A 23,712-nucleotide genomic window follows, 5' to 3' on the forward strand; every position below is an offset into this window, starting at 1 on the left:
CGAGATAAATTGGTTTGAGGTAAACTGGGATTGGCATTTTTAGTACAAGAATAAAAAGAATTAGACCATGAAATTTCGAAACCATAAAAGGTTTGTCTTGTGATATTTGAGATGGTCTCCCAAATGTCTGGCCGATGTCTGTCTCTTCTCTAATGTAGTTTTGTTGTAATAATACACAACTCTTACCCAAGAACAAAATCAACACTGTAACTAAATATACAAAAAATGCAAATTAACATTTTTTTAAATCCACAACCGCAGTATATTTCCCAACGTGGGGGGGGAGAATAGTTTGTCTGCGAACAGTCACGGGTCACTCGCTACCAGCAATTGGGAATATTTTACCCTCCTACCAAAAAAATGAGTTACATCACGATAAACAATATCAAATAGAAGACTTTTTTGCTCAATGTAACCTGTTCTAAATCTTCAAGTTTTAAATCAATCTTGAAAATAAAAATTACACAAGTAAATCATAGATTTCTATCTTAGAAGGAAATCCGCCTGAACTGATCTAATCACATATTTATTAAGAAATATTAACAATCGCAAAGTATGTGTGCTGGCATTTAGTTGTATTCTGTAATGATTATTGGGAACATAAATGTATTTTTCAAAAAATCTTAGGCTTATAACCATTTTGGCTCATAGAATATTCAGCAATTCTTACTTTTTGTAATGACGTTCTCCAACGTCCATCCAATGTGGGGGGAAAAAGCATTAAAGTGAAGAAGTAAGACCCTTGGAGAACAAAAGTGTTATATGAAAAGAGCCATTGTGGTGGAGCCTGGTGAATTACGCAATCGTTAGGAACATTCCATGTGTTACCATGGTGATTACACCACTTTCACCACTGGATTGCTGACGCCAATAGATAGAGAATGATATGAACTATCTGCCCAAGTTCACCTTGCTGTACGGGTGGCTCAGGTTTTCTGAAGAATTCAGTATCCAAATATCACACAAAGACATCCAGGACCGGACTGGTGAAGACGGGCGGCCAGGTCCTCTATACCTAATGCATCGGTTCATCTTAGTCTGTAAATCCTAGTTCTGTGAGATCCTTTGAATGTAGGGACTATAAGAAGCGCTGCGGGAATTGTTGGCGCTATATAAATAAAAGTAATAATAATAATGGTTCAGCAGTTAGACTTTTGTGTTATTTTGCTATTTTTGCAACAATATGTGGATTGTGTAAGAACTTTCATGCCGCTCGCGGGTATTTATCTATACTTTGTACGGTATTTGCATTATTACATCACAGGCTGCATCACACATGATGCAATCAATGCTATGTTCCAAAGAGCTTTCCAAGTTGCGGAAAGGAGCTTCGCCAATAAACAGTCGATCGGTTCTCACGTGACACATAGAATTACATTTTAAAGTTACTATTTGTGCAACATTTTGCAACAAACATTAACCACCAGGACAAAAACCAACATATTAAAATATGGCTGAGGGTTCTTAAGTACTAAGTACAGATTTAGGACTCCCCTCTATTGTGCTTTCCTTCTCTAGACTAAAAGTAGATTGGCGGCCGGCTGACTCTTTTGTCACCGCACGTCTGCCATGCATGTTCATTGTCCAGGTCCCCGTGTCCCTTTAAGGTCCCCGGCGAGAACGCTAAGCCAAGTCTGTTGCATCCTCTCAATGCTCTGCAGGCGCCAGGCTTGACAGTGTTGTGACGGGTCTAGGGAGTGAATGCTGACAGCGAGACGGTCGGTGGCTGAATGACAGCTCTGGCCGGAGGCCAGGAACACGTAGCCCTTTTCAGAGGCTGCGAATGACAAAACTCTCGTTTGGAGAGCACCAAAGGGGGAAGCGTTCCAGGCGCAGCGACTGCCCTGAGAATCCGAGTGGGGTCTAATTACTCCTGCTTCTCTCACGCTGCTTGCATATTCATTTTCCATCAGATGTCAAACCAGAGAGCTCAGCGCTCTCTTTGGGTATCTTTTACGTATAAATACCGGGCACGGGGCTCTTGGGGAGACGTACAACACAAAACCGCAGCTGTAAGATGCAGCGAGTCAAAGCGTTTTGGTGAATTAGTTAAAATATTCCTTGATTCTTATGATTTAGGAGTTGGGATTTTTGCAAATCAAAAAAAAAACTCAAAAAAAAATAAAAATTGACATTGGATTGTGTCTATATCTATACTGTGCTATACGTATGCCATGGGATCACGACATTCCCCAAAACACTCCGGAATATCCCTATCATGCCCAGTTGGACCTCATGTACCCATCATGTTTTATGTAAACTCGTACACGTTCATGAATTAGTATCCATTGTATGATATGACATGGAATTACATTGTACGCACCTGTCATGTATGTATATATATATATATATATATATATACATTAACCTCTACCATTTCTGGGAGGCTGTTCCACTTATCTACCACCCTGCGAATAAATTACAACTTCCTTATATTCATTACTGACAGCGCTGATAATATCAAGTGTAACAGAGATTTCGAGGAGGATTCCAGTACCTTTTAACAAGACAGGTACATGAATGGCTTTAAACTTATTGTAAACAGAGGTATGTTTTTGATCCGAGATTTTTCTTGCATTAAAGTTTTGTATTTTTTTTCCCCTTTTTGAAGCAAAATGAGTGATTCTGCGTTGAGGTCTTTTGCCCTCTTTTCAGCAGGATTTTGTGGGATAGGACCTTTTAAATCCCAGATACAATATAACTACCTCTACGTTAATTGAAGACCCTTAAATTTGAACATGTAACTGATGAAAGCGTTTGACCCACCGTGGGTTTCCGTGTCACGGGGGGGGGGAGACAAATGAATCTATGAATGCTTGGAGAAGCAGCGTTTTAAGCTGCCCATTCTCCATTGTATACAGCCAGAGTTGGCATCATTTACTTGTAATTTATGATTTAATTTATATTTTTGCAGAAATGTTGGGCTTTGGCACCAAGACGCATGTTGAGTGCATCCATTTCTCAACACGTCGCTTGGCTGAGTGCTTTCCTGGCAGACTCATAAATCCATATAACTAGTTCCCAATCTAACTGGTATTGTAAATATAAACCTTTTTTTAAGTGTATACTAAAAAGGGTAACTAGTGCCTGAATTTGGTTAACCCTTTTAATAGCAAACCGTGAATGGGTTATCCTACTTGTTCTAGCAAATTCTAGGGGGATTCACCTTTTTCTCGTACCCCCTTATCCTTGATACCCTGAACCACATGGACCCCTCCAAACCCGGTCTGGTAGGTGAAATGCTAACTGTAACCTTCTAAAGTTTAGAGGATAACACTATTCATTCACTTATTCCATTTACCCAAATGTAATCGTTAATTACATCTAACTCGGGAAGTAACCCACCCATCATGTCAAAGATTAATTTAGGGCAACAGAGACATTTAAATGTTTGGACAGATGTGACGTCCAATGCAACTGTTGAGCTACCTTTTGAGTGGTAGATAAGTGGAACAGCCTCCCAGCAGAAGTGGCAGAGGGTAATACAGTGAGGGTATTAAACATGCATGGGATAGACATACGGCTCCTGAATCTAAGACGAGACCGACGACTGATGAAGGTTTGAGTCTTCACAGCAGAATAGAGGGGCGACTTGACGGGGGCCGAATGGGGCCGATGGATTCTATGTTTCTGTGTAAGGTTGGTTCCGTGTTTAATCTTCTTTTATGATAACTCCACTTTCCTGGTTGTGTTACAAAGATTGTTTTCATACGACACAGCATGGGACCCTCCTGCTCTCAAAAGTTTTTTTTACTAGACCTTAATGATGAATTGCTCCAAAAATACTAAAAGAATGAATGAACGAGGCTAAAAAAGAAAGATGACATCAATGGAGTGGAGGAAAACCAACGTTTCTCTCCCGGCCACGGCCCCCCTTTCTCTGCTGCGAATCTCCCGGAGTCTGCGAAGCGGCTTTCATACACTCAAGGCGCCAAATCATTTGACCCAGGTTATCCTGAGAAGCAGGGGTCTTTTCTGCTTGACTGAGTTGGCTGGAGCCAAAGGCTCCCCTCCCATTCTCCGGCTGTCATTCCAGGTAATAATCAAAAGGTCTTATCTGTAACCTATTACGGAATTATTCTAGTTGTCTGGGCTCCGGGGTCACACTGCCGGGGCACTCATGCAGTTAACCCGCAAAGAGCGAAGAGACAATGTCTGTTAACACCCCTACAACTATTACTTTCCAGACAATGGTCACAAGCATTTCGCGGGACCGACAGCTCGGACGTATTTCAACACGCTGCGCGGGTATCACCGAGACGGCAGACATGTATGTGCGCCTCGCCGGACTTCATAATCACGAGCGATTTTCCAAACGTTAAAGGCGAATTTAGGTGATTTCCACCTCCTTTTGCAGCAAGAACGTTCACGCGCTGCAATAGACAATGGGAATATCTTGTGATGTTTTGGAGAAGAAGCAATAAAAAACCCACCGAACATTAAATCACAAAAGACATCAGAATATTTATTGGATTTTAATGGGAAACAGAACAGGGAGGCTACTTCCCAAAAGTGATATTATTATTAATGGTGTATAAATATCAACATTCCTCGTCGGTTACCAAATAAACAGAAAGTTTTGGTTATTTCAGTTGATAAATATTTAATCGCTTTTGTTTTTCAAAATTATCAACAAGAAAAAAAAGTCGGAAATGACATCAAAATAAGGAAATAGCCTCCGTTAAGATTGAAATGTTCCCCCTGATGTAGCTACATCGGTCTGTGCTGAGCGAGACCACAATATTATTTAAGATTCTTAAAGCTTATTTCTGTTTGTTGAATTATTCGAAGGGCTCAAAGTACATAAAAATAAATAAACAAAAAAAAATTACACACATTGGTCTAAAATCCCATAATTCCTTAATCTCATTGTTATTTTTTTCATGAATGTGTGTATATTTACATTTACCTTCTGAAAAATAAATAACTGTGTTAAGTATTGTATATTATTGTTTAAATATTGTATGAACTGTAATTTAAAATAAAAAGAGAGAGAGAAAGAGAAAAGTGAAGTGAAAGAGGAATCCCAGCACGTTCGGTCAGAGTTACCAAATCAAAACTGGTTAGTAAAGCGAAGGAGATGGAACTTCTTACCCTTCAGTGAATCGGCCCCTGATTCTGCCAATTGGACCCACAAACAATTAAAACATATTCCTAGTACAGAGTACAACATGCTAAGAAATTAGGATAAGTGGATTGCTCTTTGGTAATATTTTCTGATTTGTTTCTACATTTGTCATAGCACTGCTAAATTGTTATTATTATTATTAGATTATTAGATTGTAAATTCTTGTGTGAATAGGGCCCTTCATTCCTCTTGTATCTGTATGTCAATTGCTGTATTGTACTTGTCGTTATCTGTATCATTTTATTCTTTGTACAGCGCTGCGGAATCTGTCGGCACTTTATAAATAAAGTGTAATAATAATATTACTATCATTATCATTATATATTTTATTGCTATTGTCTTGTTGTAAAGTTGTATCGCCATACCTTTTTTTTTTATTAAATCCTGTGTTTTACAGTTCACTAAATGATTCAATACTGTATATTGGTGCTTACCAAATCAACCAATTAATAAATATATATATATATTATCTTTTATTTATATATCGCCAACAATTTACGCAGCGCTTCTTACAATACATATATTTAAGGGGTATGACAAAACCAAAATTGATAGACTGAGACAAACCGACACATTAAATGGATATATATATATATATATATATATATATATATATATATATATATATGAAACCCGCTATATATCTATGCCACATTGTAGCCGTAACTTTGGATCTGCATAATTATCCAGATAATAGTTCCTATTAATTAATTGATTACAAAACAAAAGTACAGGTTATCAGCTTCAAATCCTTCAGCCTGTTATGAAAGCAATAAGAACCATTATCACCAACCATTAAAAATCACATTCTGACATTAAAACATAATTATTGCGCCACCTATTGCCAGGTTGGGGTAGTGCATCTCAGTTATGGAAATAACAATTCGGTGACACCAAATGACCCTTAACAGAGAAGGAATTTACTTGATTGTGACACACAGACTGTGTTTAGAGCTAAGGTCTTTTCTGTGTTGTGCTTGGCACTGGCATCATCTGATTAATGAGGCATTTTTTTTAAGGGGTCTCCAAAAAGAGCAAATATGTTTGTTTATTCTTTTGATTGTTGTGCGTACGGTAAAGAGTTAAAGGCATGAAATTTATGCAGATATAAAATGTAAGCGTATTCATTACAGTAAAATTACGGGGTCTGGCATAACTTTAAAAACACATTTATTGGTTCATTAAATTGCCAGAAGTATATTACCCTTGCCTGCCAGGGAGAGAGGTGTATGTTTAAAAAACTCTTTTCGTTTGCGGAAAATCAGAAATGGGTCTGAATTAGCTGAACTCTCTATTTCCTGCATAATCCAGTTTCATTTTTTCCAAAGGCAAAATGTATTTGTGGTGCTGATTTCAAATCAAGCCCGTGAAAAGGTTCATGCTTTACAGCGGGGGACAATTTAAATAATGTATAGCTAACGTACATATTTTTTTCAAATAAAAGACAAAAATACGGTAGCGGCATTACTAATAGTTTGGTGTTTCTTGTGGATTTGTGATATTTTTTTTATTAATCATTTAATGTAGGATCAAAGAGAGGCTGATAGTTCTATGCACAAGATACGCCTATGCTTGAGCTAAGCTCATATATAAAACAGAAAATATTAAATTTAAAATATATATATATACTATATTACTTTACAAGTCTCTGCATTTGCATGAATATTTGTACACTAGATGTATTAGAACAGCATAAGAAATACGCACAGAATAAGAGTGTTTATTTCCCATTAATAATAACAATAATAATAATAATAATAATAATAATAATGTATTTATCCTGTTAAAAAGTCAACAGCGGGCCAACCGATGCCCTATGTAAAAAATAAAAATGGTGTCTCGTACTATAGGGCATCCATATGGGGGTGGCACACAAAAATGTTACACTGAGGATCTCAGTTGGTGATTAATTGCTACATCATTTATAGTTATTATTTGCTATGGAATGAAAGAGAAAGTACATCTGCAGAATTTAAGACCTGACCCACTTGGCATGGACGCTGGTGCATGCTGGGTAATGGACCTACTTGCACCAAGGGCCAAAAGAATACATTCCCGGTAATAATGATATTCATTAAAAAGAACCAGCCACTTCGCCAAGCACTCACTTTAAATGTCAGTTGATACAAACAACATAAGACAATAAATATACCCAGAAATAAAGGAACAAACTGTGAAAAGTGATGGTTTAATGGGCACACAGATAATTATATGTAAAGAGGGTATGTCAGAACTTATATAACCCTTGAAATATTGTATTGGCAGACCTAAAGCCAAAGTCAAGATTACACAGTTCAGGTTTGGAAGGTTGGTGACCGACAACTACATTTAATTACCCCCCCCCCTCTTTGGCAGTAACCCTGCGTCTTATGTTCGCTTTCCATAAAGGTTCATTAACGAAAGCATCTACAAATCAACAATGATACACGAACAATACGCCTACGCCGGCCTGGTTTAAACAGGAGTTAATTACAATTCTCTGTAGGAATGGTGCAATAACAGTAAATAATTTGACGAAGCTCTTTAATTATTGTTGTTTCAGCTGAAAAAGTCCAATCATTTGCTAAATAAAAAACATTCAGCAGAAAAGAAAATGTGCATATTATCATCCATCAGACTGTACGCTCCTATGATATATTTTTTAGGTTTTATGATTATTATATATTGTATAGCCAAAGTGTGATAAGGAGATGTTGGATGGGTGTTATGGACGTCATTGTGTTAGGTGGGGGTTTTACTAAATCCGATTGCTTCACCATCTCCCATGTATGTCAAAGATCAAAGCTCCTCATGTTGCAACAAAATAAGTCTTCTTACATTTGTTTATTCTTATACCCACAGTAACTTTCTACCCCCTTGTCCCTCTTTCAAACCCTTCTGTCCCTCACCCTACTGGTCTGTCTCTATGCTCTTTCCTGACCCTGTCTTTATCCCTCTCCTGGATCCTTATTGTCCTTGTTTATAACTCTCTGTATCCATTCCTGAGTACAACTCTCGGCTCCTCACATCCCTGCCTATAACTCCCTGACCTTATTTTCGTCCAGAGCCTTGTGCCCCCCATAGATGTCCCTCTCCCCGTCTCTATCTCTGCTCTCTTAATTATTATTATTTATTGTTTTATATAGCGCCATTATATTCCGTAGCTCTGACGCCTATGGTGGTGAAGTCTTTTAAGCAGGAGTTGAATGTAGAGCACTTATGGTGGTCTTCTGGGCACAAGAAGAGACCTTGAAGAAGAGGCTTCCGAAAAGCTTATCTACCTTCACATCTTTTTCTAGCAATTTCAATTAAAAAATCTACTGTATTTACCAAAAAATATAGTAACAGCGATTCTCCACGCATTTAGTTTATTGACTTTACAGAAAAACAAAAGACTCTGTACAAAAGTGTCTGGCATGGGATCCTATGCCCCGTTCCTGTCTGTACTAGATCATGATGTACAGCACAGTACATACCGGCACTAGTCAAGACAACAACAGTGACGGGGGGGGGGTTGCGAATGTATTCACTATGTACGTTAGAAACTGGGGAATTCCATGATGCCTTTCTTCACCTGCCCTAATCATGTCATTAAGTTGAAATTAGTGAAAGTACCTAGTAGGGGATGGAAGGGAGGCGCCTACGAGCCTTCATGCCAGAAGATTACAGGGGAAATACAGACAGTGCTCTCTGTGCCTCTCCAAAAGTAGTGATCCTAATCGGAGGGGGGTCATTAAGTCCTTCTAGTTAATCCCTTCAGAATCTGCTCGTCCTGCCGACCTCCTCTGTCCTTCTCACTATTCTAATGAATCCAAAGGATAAGAGGGATGGTATATTTCAGATGAGTCTGTATTTGCTCGTGATGTAGACGTTGGGTGTACGGTCTCTGAACAACCATTACTGCCTCCAGGTAAACAGCTTTCCACTGAACCTCCCATGGGGATTTCCAAAAATCCATTTAATCCCCACTAATGGGGAAAAAGGGACCAATCGAAAGACACCTTTAGCCGTCGGATGCAAACCTAACCCGTGCAAACAGATAGGGTTGTATTATGGTAACAAGCACTTTTTTTTTCTTGGGTAAACAAGCAACCGCTGACACTAAATGAAAGTTTCCTAGGATTGGGAAAGTTAACGAAGAGCAAAATCTAAGCGTGGATAATTAGCTGATTTAGGCTGATTCAGGACCCCGGGGCTTTTTGGCGTAGCTTTCTAATAGCTGCGCAACCTCAACTGTTATCGAATTATGGTAGATGGTAGCCAAGCTTGAAATATTTCACCCCGAGAACCCTGTGGTTTATTCACTGGTTTGATAATAAATATTGAGACCTTCCTTGTCCCGTGGCACAAAGTGGATCACATAACAGCTCCCCTTTGATATGACCCAACTCCACTCAACTAACGGACCTTATAAATATTCATGGTCCTCATTTTTTACACCAAGGGACAAAAAACCCTGCGCAAGTATCCAATTTCATTATTTCTGGGCTTTATTTATGTAAAATAAGCTTTGTTTTAGGGCATGTGATCCATTTTACATATCAGCACCTGGTGGGAGAGCTGAAAATGTTTGTTTTTCTAATTTTTTCTAAATTCAAATATTTGACTCGGAATGGTATACAGAGATTTTTTTGTGCGATAAACTGTTTTGTCTAAGATCAAATAGAGTGACCATGTCAGAAACTTAGAACGAGCATGTTTATTTCTAAAGAGCTTAAGCATAACCAACTAGCGATATATATATATATATATATATTTTTTTTTTAGATGTATAACACCTCTCCCTCTCTTATATATATATATATATATATATATTTAAGAGAGGGAGAGGTGTTATACATCTAAAAAATGCAAGCCTTAAATGTAGTTAAATAAAAAACAGTAAAATAGGCACAAGAAAAAAATGGGCTGATAAAAAGCCCATAATAATAAAACATAGTTTAATTACAATAAATGTAACCTTCACAATTCGATATTATTCTATTAGTATACTATTCTAATAGTATTGCAATATAAAATAACACCTTTTTTATTGGACTAACATTCCATTTTAAGGACGAGCTGTCGAGAGTATCAACCTCCCTTTACAGAGAGTATTGCTGCTGACTTGATAAAAAAGATTGAGTAAGTGGAACAACATCTTTAAGTCTGTATATTGAGCCATTAAGTATTTAAACAGCATGGAATTTGACACCTAGCGTGATGTCACCGTTTTAATTATGACACAAGAATTTTGTTGTTGGAAAAGGATTCTATGGGTAGCGTGGCCGAGCGGTCTAAGGCGCTGGATTTAGGCTCCAGTCTCTCTGGAGGCGTGGGTTCGAATCCCACCGCTGCCATTAATTTTATAATTTTGTTTATTGCAAAAGTGGCAGATAAACGGAGCAGAATAAATTAAGTACACATCTTAAAATCAATAGAACATGAATACCCTAAAAGGTAAATGATTATTTATTGTTTTATAGCACCATCATATTCCATAGCGCTGTTCAATGGGTAGACCGGAAATAACAGGTGAGGATAATAATAATAATAATAATAATTAATAATGTGTCTGGTAATGAAAAACAAAAATGGTAGTTATCTCGGCATCTGTTTCATCAGCAGAGAATGCCCAAGACAAGTAGTTCAAAGACTGGCACTGGCAGCCATTGATAATACTCTGGGGTATTGACTGACCCTGATCCCGCAGACAGTTACAATGCAACAAGTGACAGATGAATTGGTCTGTAGCAAGTAAGAGATGAGAGAAGGACTCAAGTAATGAGACGAACAGAAGGAACTAGGCAGAGAGGAGGGGAGCGAGAGAGAGATAGTGCGCTCAGGGCCGTAAATCTTGCAGGGGATTAGGGATTTACTTCAGATAGAGGAATGTATACGTTTCTGGCTCCACGGTGGCTGGAAATGCTCTTTCACAGCCAAAGCTTGGTTTGTACTTGGCCGGGGACTCCGCTTTGTATGCCCTCCTAAATTGGAAGGCTGGAAAACCAGAAATCTTGTCTCTGTGTCTCTAGCAAAATATAGCCGTGCAATGAGCCGCGAAGAAATTATTACTATTATTAGTTTGTTTATGATGGTGTAATAATAACTTTAGAGCTGCCAACGTATACTGCAGGGCCGTACAATGGACAGACGCAAATTACAAGTATTTAAAGACAGAAATGTGTTCCTGCACCGATTAATATATATGATCTAATACTTAGAGTAGCTCTCGGTGCTGGAATCCCGCAGTCCGGAAGAAAATGCTTAGAATTACATTTTGTATACTGGCTGGGCTGTGTTTTGGGGCATTTTGTGTCCAGTATAGGGCAGAGAGGGTGGTAGATAAACGGAGGAGCCTCACAGCAGAGGTGGTAGAGGCTAATAAAGTGAGGGAATTCGAACATGAATGGGATAGCCATATGGCTCCTGAATCTAAGACAGAGGACTGATTAAATTGCAGGAACATGTGAGAGACATAAATGAACAACTCGTCACAATTCAGCTGCTGTTCAACTGCAACTCCCATGGTGCTTAGCCAGGCACTGGAGATGGGCATCGTCAGTGCCGGTGCCGTCTTCCAAGTTGGTTTGCCTGCTCAGAAATTAAAGAAATTGAAAGGGGCAGACAGGTTGGTGACTACAGACGGAAGTAAATGAATTCAGTCAATTCCATCTAAATCCTGTGTCTTGGTGTTGATGCTGATCCACTTTATGCTCGGGATTAGTGGGCTTTTTTGTGCGTCTCCGGGCCGGCTGATTTAATCTGCGAAGTTTGTTTTGGTATTCTCGTTGGCACAGATATTAAAGCACCTCAGCGGGAATAATGCTGCCAAACCGATCCAGATGTGTGCCTCTCGGTAGAGTTCCATTATAGAGCATGCAAGTAAAAATTCTTTCTGCCCCCTTCTTCCACCTCCTATGACTCTTCTTAACACTGGCTCATTTTACCTGCCTCAACTGCCCTTCCTTTCGCATGCAGTGTGAAGCAGTTTGCTGGGATTAGAAGAAAAAGAAAACCCATCAAACGCATAAAGAATAATAACTGTGAAAAGAAAATGTGAATTACCGTAAATTTCCTAAAAATACTAATTTATTGGCCGAGAAAGAGGAAAATCACAAAAAGCAATCACACGTTTCCAGATTTGTTTCGAATAAATAATAATACGCCTTCTCGGGACAAAACAGATTTTTTTCAGCTTTATCCATTCGATCATTTCAGATAGAAATCTATTCAGCCTCCTTTCGAAAGGATTGATTTAAATCTACCAGAATTGTTATCTCTGGCAATTAATTCCACATCTTTACTGCCCTTACTGGAGAAAAGTCCTTCCCGAAGGACCATTGGACACAGTCGGACATTGAGCCGTACATTTCTTCTTGAAAAAACTTCTGCTAAATAAGTTACCACTTTGTATTTGAATTTGTACTTTGGGCTTCGTTAATTAACAGTAGTAACTCTCTCCGCCGTCGTCGTCCAAAGCTTTGACCCGTTGGGTATTTTTTCATGGCTGCCTCCTGTCTCGTCATTACTTCGATTTACAGCAATGAACCTCATCAAAGATAGAATAACAAAGCCTTGTGTAAGCGTGAGCTGCCACAACGCCTTCAAAGAAAGAAGATGACGGTCGTTAATCTATGAATTGGTCTTCCATAAAAGAGAAGGTAGTTCAGCAAAGCGAAAGTGTTGATTTGGTAATTGGGGAACCTGTTCCCGCTTGTTCCCCTCTTGGGTATTTGAAGATACACCGTTAGCGTCTTAATTATTGCCCCTGCGCCACTAGGCCTGTTCACGCCATGTTTGCTCTTATGCCAGTGATAGGGATCTTTGATACCTTCGCTCTGCCAACAGTATCTTTCGAAACGCAAAATTATCCTTTTCCTTCAAACTTGTAAAATAATTGTGAAAAGTAAATGTGAATTACTTTGTTTCCGCTACATAGTATCCCTCTTGTTCCTCTTTCCTCAGATATAATGGACATGATTTAGTACCGAAGTCATTGTAAGAGATAAAGGGTGAGAAAATTTGACCGCTCAATAAACAATATTTCATGTATTGAACGAAACTGTCGCATTGGCTTAGAGTATTACATACCACCAAGGTTATAGGTGTCCATGGCCACCCCTACACCTTACCTGGTGAGCCACGTTGAGGTATTCAGCTTGAGTGCCTTGCAAGGAGGACACTTGGAAGGGGCAATAGAGGGATTTACTCCAACAGCACAGACCTCCGCTGAGTTTACAGCTCAATGGGCAAGTGAGGAATATCAGAGGATCTTCTCCACTGGCCAATGGTCCAGACTTCCCGCAAAAGCAGGACAGTAGGGCAGCTACCCAAGACAGTAGGAGAGTGTCCGAAATCCAGGACTGTTGGGAAGTATGGTATTACCGTATTTGCTCGATTATAAGACGAGGTTTTTTCCAGAGCAAATGTCAGAGCAAAATGTCTTATAATCGGGGTCGTCTTATAATCAGACTTCAAATAGGTCTGACTATGAGACTAAGATCCAGATCCCCTGCAGCGATGCAGGAGCCCTGGATCCTCCTGTGTATGCCCCCCCCCCCCCACAACTTACCGGTGCTTCTGAGTCCCCGGTGCTTAGAAATAAAAACAAAATATTTTTCTCAATCGTAGCTTTTATTAACAAACAATAGTTCACATAGTTTACATGAGTTAACATTTACTGGTAAAACTTTTTTTCCTATAGGGTCGTCTTATATTCAGGCTTTTACTTTTTTTTCATAAATTAATATTCAGATTTCGGGGGGTCGTCTTATAATCGAGCAAATACGGTAATTCCCAGTACTAGAATCACCTATCTTAGAGTAAGAGTTACCAAACTCTGCATTGATATTTCTTGTAACTTGCGTTGTAAGACACGAGAAGACATGATGGCCCCACTGCTAAGCTGCTAGGTTAGGTAATAAGAATTATTTCTAGATTTCCTCACCAGCGCACAAGAGTCTGGAAACTTTTACGCAGAAGACTGACATCTCTGAGTTTTAAAAATAGTGTTTTAAATAGCAGTATAACATTCAATATTCTGGGAAAACCACTCACTTAAACTAAATTGCGTCTACCCAAGTATGACAAGCATAAATTATTCCACGTCTTTGTGTCTGCGTACAGTCATCAGTTTTAGATGATATAACAAAAAAAACAATACATTTTATGCTATACGTTAAACGCATAAACATCTTTGTAAAACGGAGGTCCGTTACACAATTCTGCATCTCAATACATGCTATCCTGCTTTGACTTACCTACAACAAATAGAAAGGGTTAACGAGACACCAGTGATCATTAAACGTCCCAGGAGGGTTAAATGCCCCGTTACGCATTGGATGACATCATTAGCAGCCTATATTTGTTCAGCAAAGCTAGGATGATGCCATAAAGGTGGGGAGACATGTCCCTGGCCTGACATGATTATTTTAATGAGCGCTTCTGAAATTTCCTCGCACAAACACACTTACAAACACAAACTATTCCCCCAAACCCACCGACAGCCTTCCCGTTGCATGTGGCTGACGGCAAATCGGGGCTGTCAACAAAATACGGCATTGTGTTTTAAAAAAATATTTCGCTGGCTTTAGATTTGTATTTTTTTTTTATTACAATTGTTGGATTCAGGGCCAAATTAACTCATTCACTGCTAAGCGCTGCAGGACAGGTAGCTCTGAGCTATTGGCAGTGTTTAAAGCGAACAGCGTTCTTTTAATACAATGTAACCGGAGGTGGGAAGGTTATTAAGCTTGAAAGCTCCATTGCATGGCCTTAGAAGTCATCTCTCAGGGGTACTATAATTTAATTACAAAGACAAATGGGATACGCTCAAGGAGAAACATTAGAGCATGTCAAAAGAATGAGAGCGGGTATGGATAGGATATACTATTTCAAAGTATACATGAAAAATGGGACTATGTCAGCTAAGCGGCCCATATCAAGTCTCCATAAGGACCGCCTCGATTCAAAACGATGACATTTTAAGAGTCTATAAATTTGGTGGGTTTTAAATACCTAAAAAAACCCTCTGATTTTAACCTAATTTAAATTTATGTTGTAATATCACAGGACGTTCTCTAAACTCATAAGAAAGGGGTAAAAAATAAGAAAAATGTTGGGTGTAACAGAAGTTTCAAATAATATCCCAGTATAGTCCTAAACAGTTGGCATAATCACGTAATTTAAGCTTTTAGGGTCCCAAAGTGAAAAAATGGGGGGTCTTTATAATTAAGTGAAGTGATGAAAACAATAATGATATATAAACTAAGGTAAGCAAAATGTATGATCGCGAGTGTATCCCGTACATCAAAACGTGAGACATTTGTCATTATTTAATCATTTTTATGTATTAATTGACCGTCATACGGTCTTTCTCAATGGTTAAATCTCATTTAATATTTTGAAAGATTCCAAATTCTATGACAGCTCAGGAAGAGCTGAGAAAACGAATTGTCCATTCTACCCAATTTCCAAATTTTCAATGAATTTCAAACAAAGGTCCGCCTTTTAGAAAACAACTTCATATGATAATCGCAAAAACATAAAGAAAATGTTAAAAGTGACGTTTCCGTTGAAATCAAGTCAGTCTTGCTACTTTGCCTTCGTTGTTCATGAGATGTCACAGAAGTCCAAATCCCATTATGTCTGCCTAACACCTGGTTCCTGGCCCTCTGGCTTTCCGCTTGCACCCAAGACCCCCGGATTACGTCGGATCAGCCCCCGATCCTGTTCTATTCATGGTTATTCCTATCCCTGTCCTTCTACCTGTTCCTCTTCCGAGCCCATCTAATTCTCTCTGTCTGTCCTCGCCGTCTGCAGGACTCCAGCTCCCTTGCTCTCGTTTTGGGTTTGTTTATACAGTTTTATGTTAATCCCGGCTCCCTTCTCATGTCTCAGGCACGAGGCAGAGATTAATGAGGGAGGCAAAGAAATATCAAACAATATCTACCCCCAGACTTCAGGTCTCTTGGTGTGTGTTTAAAGTGTGGGGGGGATCAAACTCTTGTGTTGACAAAGTCTTGTTCTATCTCTTGATGATTAATGTATTTCTATCTTTGGCCTGCCAGTTCTAATTTAACCCAATAAACTCTGGGGAGTATAATAAAAACCACAAAGGAAAACACCAGCCCGGCCAAAATTAAGCTAGAACTACGTTCGTTACAAGTATTACCGTATTCCAATAATAATACTTTCAGGGATGAGACCCAGGATTCAAAATTTAAAGGGACAGTAGAGCTTTGGGGCAATTAAGGAGAATTTTAGTACGTTTCGATCTCAGTAAGGATGCCTGTGAGGTCCAAAGCACTTATTATCATAGATTACAATATTGCTAATAACGAAAGCCCTTATTCTCATGATGATTTGCTACGCATTGAATAGATGAATTCTATGTCCCGAAGCCCCAGTTACCCCTGCAGTAACTTTTGGGGTAACGGTTCGTTCTCCGAAGAATTGGGGACTATATTAGAGAAGAAGACTTACAAACATGAACGCATCTGGTAACAGAACAGCCCAAAATTTGTTGGGCTCACATTTTACTAATTACTGTTTTACTTCCCCTCTCAAATGATTCACTTTAAGACCCTAAAAGCTTAGCCCCCCCCCCCCCCCCGGTGTGATACATGTTTATGTCAACTTCTTGTTGTTGATAAAAATGTTATCATTACTTTCAATTCCTTCTTACATTCAAAAAAATCTTATTTCACCTCTTACAAGTTTGCTTAACAATTAATTTTGCAAGCTAAATCTAAACGAGATGGATTCTGAAATGGTCCAGAAATGATCAATTAATTCTCACAAACCCTAATTAACTTAATCATTTACAACTTAATGGAACATCCCTTTTGGTTACAGTTCTAGGAGAAGGGAGCTAAAGATGCTGTTCCACCTACTCTAATGAATTTAGCACTTTGTTAACTCAACCATTCTTACTATTATTGAGTCAAATTTTTATGTTACATACTACTTGTTATGTCCTGTCTACCCATTGTACAGCGCTACTGAATATGATGGCCCTCTATAAAACAACAAATAATAATAATATTTATATTGAACCAACAATTCCCACATCGCTTCTTGCAGTCCATACATTTAAAGGCTCTGACAAAAAATAGAATTGGCAGATTAAGTCTAACCGGTACATTAGGTAGTAACATACTTCCTAGAACTCTTGGATGCCCCAAAAAAACCTTTAATTATGTGAAATTGTGCATCGTTTAGATAATGAAAAGGCTTCTTACATGTTTCTGGATTCATTGTATGTAATTAAACCTGTAGGGGAAATAAAATGACAGATCTGTTACGATGTATTTACTAAACATACTAGAGAGGGATCAGGAGTGCAGATGACCTGAAGATTCGTCCTGTAGTGTTTTCATGTAGAGGGTGACCTCCTCTCTTCCTGGAACAATTGGAACTTCATCTGGAAAGGTTTCAAAAATGAATGAATGCATTATTTACAGAGTCTGGGAGACTGGGTATAAAGACACCAGTAAGCCACATCCTCACCACTAAGCAAAGGGATTGGGAAAAGGTCCTTGTTAAGAGGAGGTCCGTGTGTGTTTCTGGGATTTGAGACAATGAATTGCGTTGTGTTTTCCTTGGAGGGTTTAATGTGTGGGCTGATCTGGAGGGGACAGCCAGAAAATGCTGTTTTTTCCTGAAGATGGTTGTATATTATGGAAGTTTTGTTTTATTTGTGACTTCTCCCAGTGGGCGCTGGTCTTCTGGGCAGGGTCCTGCCTGGTAATAGTGCCACCTGAGGTCACTTGTCCCATTAACGTACGTGAACATGGGCAATAGTAGGGGAAATGCTATAGTCGGTACCTTTCTATGGAAGCAAGGATCAAGCGTCCAGGCTGCTTCTTTATTTATTATCTGTTTGGTGGGGGTTATCATCATTATGCTATTGACTTGCTATTAAAGTCAAACTGGACCACAATGATCAACCTTTATCACGTCTGGTTCGACCACACTCATGTAGTGTGAGTGGTACACCTAAAGGAGGACCATCCATAACCCAACGCAAGCCAATCCAGCCTACTCCGGTGTAGCAGATACTAGATGTGTCCCACAAGGACCCCAATGACGGGGGGTTGCTGCATATGAAGAATCTGGTTCCGACTTGGCTTTGGCTTTTGGTTCATTTCTACCACGGAGTCATCAGGAATTGAAAAACGTGGTTTCCAAATGAATCAAACCTTAATCAGTCGTTGGTCTCGTCTTAGATTCAGGAGCCGTATGTCTATCCCATGCATGTTTAATACTCTCACTGTATTATAAATGATACATTGTTTCTTATTGTCACTCCAGGCTTTAGTGTCATCAGTGTCCAGTATTTTAGACACCAAGGAGTTAACCTATGACATCACTCATAAAAGTGACAAGGACATTCCAAGAGTAGACATGACACACTAGTTCTCAGTTCCTTTCCCTGGGAGGGAATGGCAGTAAAGAGCCCATGGGAGGTAGACAGGTTAGGAGAAGACGGACTGTATAGAGTCTCCAAAACTCATAACAACATTGCGTGTTCCACTATTCCTGTCTCTAGATCCAGACCCAGACAAGAACCTGTTTTGTTTGTGAGGCATTTTATTAAAGTAATTAACTCGCATGGGTCCCCCCCCCCCTCATTTAATGAACTCTATTTAAAACAACATAATTACATTCTTGGGTTATGATGTCAGTAGTTGCATTGATAGCTTTAACTCATACATCATACTCAAGTGGAACATAACTGGGTTTGTTTATTAAAGACGTATAGTACTTCTTTCTGCTGGAAACTGGGTAAATACCAGTTTTCATGCATATGGTGAAATTTACAGGGAAAAAAAGTGAATGTGAAAAAAGACTTTGGAAAAAAATAGGAATCTGGCTGCATAGTAACTAGTGAACAGGGAAAGATTATGTATAGAGTAAGGGTCTGATTGCTAAACAGTGAGCTCTTTTAATGGGATGAAAAACATAATTTCAATCCATTACCTAGGGGCCAGCTCAGCTCTTCTTGTGGAGTGGTTGCTGCTGCCCACCACATGGCGATGTGTGCCTAATGCAGTGGCCCATTTAATTTGGTCGCTTCCCAAGGCCTGACCCAAAGAACTGCCCCTTCTGCAGCCACAGTCCTCAATGCAGAGGATTATGACATCATATCCTGACGCTTTGTGACTTAATGATTTTAAAACATTTTAAGGAGGCTGTGCCATGCCGACCAAGTCGCCAGGCCATCTAAACAGGCTGGTTGGAGAGATCAGAGCGCTCCCTTGCAACCATCTAATTGACCAGCAACACAGTGAGAAGCCTGATCACCCGAAAGGATGATCTACCCCTGACCCCTGTTTTGCGCCCACCTAGACCTGCCACCCCCAGAATACATTGCTGGCCTAATATATTATCCCCTAACTGAGAGGTTTAGGACTGGGACCAGTCCATGCCACTAAGCTTTAAGGAGCCAAGCCATTCCGTAGAGGGCCTCACTCAGACAGAGCGCAGAAAAAGAGACAAAAAACCCACAACGCGTGATAAGTATTGAAACACAACTTTTTTGTTGTTCACTGAATGTAAAGCTGCTTTCCTTATCCCATTGTAAAAAGCAGGCAGAGAGCCTTACACATACACGAGGATACTGAATGTCGGCTTGAGTGTTTAATCTTGCCAAGTGAGGATAAAGAGATCTAAATCACACGTCTGCTTCTCACTATAATTATTTGCAAAAATGTTGAACTCTGCTAAGGTAATCCGGTCCTGTATCCCCCTCCCCTGTGCCGTTTAAAGGGCGCCTCTGTTGCACTAGTGATCTTGTCCGTGTACATAATATAAACCCGCAGGCTCTTCCAAAGAATGCCTAAACCAACTTAATGGGGAGGAATAACCAGGCAAATCCTGAAAAACATGGGAGTTTAAATCACTGCCCCCGTTATATATCTCCATGATTTTTAGAATAAAAAAAATGTTTTTGGTTAAGGCTTAAAATCAATGAGCCGTAAAACTCAACGAGACGTTTTCAGCAGAAACTGGAAGTGGTATCAGAAATCCAACCTATATAAACGGCAAATGATTGCTTGCTTTCTGGCTACGATGAAACACAATCCGTTTGGGGGAAAAAAGAAAAATTAAAGGAATCGTAGGATTGCCTTCTTTTGTAAAATAAGATTAGCCCTTGAACGTATGTTACTTCCAGAAGCAGTCAGGAGTGGCGGAGCAGAGACAGAAGGTCTGACCCGAGGATACAGAACATTCTGCTCTAACCACCTAACACTTCTTCCTCCCCGTGTCCGCCCCGCAGGCACAGCGCGGAAGACTCGATGCCGCCTGAGAGCGGTGCGCTTTTCTCTAGTCCCATGCCAGTGGAAGGATTTCTCATGTTAGCAAAAAAAGATGTAGAGCTTGTTTATTATTTTTTTTTTTCTGATTGCGCCAGATTTTTTTTCATCATTTAGGCCAACCAATAAACGATACAGGAGAATAAGGCATCGCTTATCTATACAAAGGCAAGGCCTTAATTATAGTTGTTTTTGAGACAATTTAAATGGAGATTATTCTGGGAAACGTTGAACGCCAGAGGCGTGAGATTTAATTGCTGTCTCTGATACTTTATAAAATATTGCATACATTTTAAAATCTGCTGTTTCGATGTACAGCATTGTGACATTTAGGGCTGTAGAACCCTGTAATACCCACAAATATTCTGAGGTTCTAGAAAAGAGGGGCAAAGGGGCGGAAGGCAAGGGCATGGGGGTCCGAAGGGACCCCATACTGAAAAGGGACACTTGAGAGGGATAGAGAGATTTGTCTTCAAGGGCCAAGCTTAATAGACTGTAGCTAGGGGTCCTCATTGGAATTGTACTCTGCATGGGGAAACCATGCTTTCACACTAAAAGCCCCCCTATAGTATCTAGGGGTCCCCATGGTAGTTGTACGCTGCAGGGGCAAACTATTCTTTCACACTAAAAGCCCCCGTAATATCAGGATCACTCCTGCACTTTTGTGTACACAATATGTATGGTCTGCTCTTTTTATACCTATAACCGCATGTTACACAAGACACAAATATATCCATGCAATACCCTGAATAAACGCTTTAAAAATACAGCAAAAAAAGGTTTGGCAAAAGGGGGTCAATGCTGATATTTTTTTTTTAAAAAAACAATGCGTTTTAAAGACGTGTTTATTTTTGTGTGGTCATCTTCATGCTGGTAAAACTTCGGTGGCTGACATAAAATAATATTTATAATATAAATTCCTTTAACAACAAAGACAATGCATTATACACCTTATTGTTCTGATGAATTTGCATATTAATTTCAGAATACTGTTGAAAACTAGAGTTGGAGCTGGACTGCCCCCTGCAGGCCGCGTGTGACATGGCAGCATGTAAAGGAAACCGCAACAAATTTGACTATTTTAATTAAAAAAAGCAGTACTTATCTGTTCATGTACATACGACTGTCTTAATAAGAGACATCGCAATGATCCATTAAAATACGTCTAGTAATATTGGTCATATTTTAACAGCTACATACAGCAACGGAAATTCTGTAGCGCTAATGTCAGAAAGTAAAAGAGAATATCGTGATGAAATTATTTTCATGCGGTGCCAACCCTTTCAAGCGGTATGAACCGTGTTTTCAAACATTGCATTCTGTCCGGTATAGCCCACTGCCAGCATGGCGGCAAGTTGTTTCGGGTGGTAGATCTTGAAACCATAGATTAGGTGTCCCGAGACAAGCTTGTCCCCTCTAGAAAATTCTTTAAAAAAATATCTTTTTTATCCTGGAAAAAAAGTATCCAGGGGTCTCTTCTTAGATGGAATGATTCCATCTTAAGAAGAGACCTCCAAGGTGTCATTTTCAGCTAAAGACTCGTAGGCTAATAAGGCTTCTCAAAAGCAAGACCGTAATAATAATAAAGTTGCTACATTGGCCTTCTGTGTGTGTACAGAACATTTACTGGACCAAATGGAGCTGGGGGCCCATTGTGGCCCCTTCATCCACGACAACTCACCACCTCATCTCGCCAACATTTGTCATCTCCTGCCTGATCTTACCAGTTGGTTGAATGTCGGCTTGGATTTGCTGAGCCTCCTGCGGAAACTTTCAGCTTTACTGGATATACCGTATTTGCTCGATTATAAGACGAGGTTTTTTTCAGAGCAAATGCTCTGAAAAATACCCCTCGTCTTCTAATCGGGGTCGTCTTCTAATCAGACCTCAAATAGAGTCTGATTAGGAGACTAAGATCCAGATCCCCCGCACCGCTGCAGGGGACCTGGATCCTCCTGTCTCACCCCCCCCCCCCATCATACACACTTACCGGTGCTTCCTGCTGTATTGCCGGGGCAGCGGGTTGACGTCTACGCGATCCGCGTAGACAACGTCCGCTGCAGCCGGAAGGAGGTGTGGCTAGCAGCGGGGGTTGTCTGCGTCCGTCGCGAAAACCTTCCCCGACTGTCAGAGATCAGAGTTCCCCGCACCGGTGCGGGGAACTCTGATCTCTGACAGCCGGGGAAAGTATACGCGACGGACGCAGACAAACCCCCGCTGCCAACTCCACCTCCTTCCGGCTGCAGCAGAAGGCGACGTCAACCCGCTGCCCCGGCTGGAAGCACCGGTAAGAGAGGGCTGAGAGGGGAGGGGAGGGGAGAGTGTGTGTGTGTGTGTGTGTTAGTTAAATGGGGGTATAGGGTGTGTGTGTGTGTGTGTTAAATGGGGGCATAGGGCATTTCTGGAGTGGCGTTAAGGGGGCATTTAATAGAGCACTCTGCCTCCTGAAATGCCTTATACACCTATATGCCACTCTGCCCCATAATATGCATTTTAACCCCCTAAATGCCAGAGTGGCATATAGGGGTATAAGGCATTTCTGGAGGCAGAGTGCTCTATACAATGCCTTTTAACTCCCTTAATGCCACTCTGCCTCCTGAAATGCCTTATACCTCCCTATATGCCACTCTGCCCCATAATATGCATTTTAACCCCCTAAATGCCAGAATGGGATATAGGGGTATAAGGCATTTCTGGAGGCAGAGTGGCATATAGGGGTATAAGGCATTTCTGGAGGCAGAGTGGCACATAGGGGGTCAAAAGGCATACCATGGGGCACAGTGGCATATAGAGGGTTAAAAGGCATATCATGGGCCACAGTGCCATATTGGAGTGGCAAGCCTGGGGGCAGATGTGCGTAACTGGGGGACAGGTTGGAAAATACAAGAAATAAAAACAAAAAAAATATTTTTCTCAATCATAGCTTTTATTAAAAAAAATAGTTTACATGAATTAACATTTACTGGTAAAACTTTTTTCCTTTAGGGTCGTCTTATATTCAGGCTTTTTCTTTTTTTCCTAAGTTAATATTCAGATTTTGGGGGGTCGTCTTATAATCAGGGTCGTCTTATAATCGAGCAAATACGGTAGTTAGGCTTTAAAGGTCTCGAGTTACATTGTTCGTTCTCCGCGTCTATCATGTAAAATAAACACGGAGAGAATTATGATGGATTGTTCCTTTGTGAACTAACTCAAGCACTTGCGTGTAATAGTTTGTAACCAGTTCTGTATCAATCCCCAAAGATTTTATCCCCCCCTTCCCCATTCAAGCTAGCGGACAGTTTTTTAACCATGGCCAGATCG

At 40.1% G+C, this 23,712-nt stretch overlaps 1 non-coding gene across 1 annotated transcript; it reads left to right on the forward strand.

Moving 5' to 3' along the window:
* Positions 1–10,364: 10,364 nt before the first annotated feature.
* TRNAL-UAG (transfer RNA leucine (anticodon UAG)) lies at positions 10,365–10,446 on the forward strand. Its single transcript has one exon. It is a non-coding gene; the product is annotated as a tRNA-Leu (tRNA).
* Positions 10,447–23,712: the final 13,266 nt, after the last annotated feature.

The sequence above is a fragment of the Sceloporus occidentalis genome, unplaced genomic scaffold (genome assembly GCF_023333645.1).
Source record: "Sceloporus occidentalis isolate IW3139 unplaced genomic scaffold, rSceOcc1.0.p SCAF_66, whole genome shotgun sequence".
Taxonomy (NCBI): domain Eukaryota; kingdom Metazoa; phylum Chordata; class Lepidosauria; order Squamata; family Phrynosomatidae; genus Sceloporus; species Sceloporus occidentalis.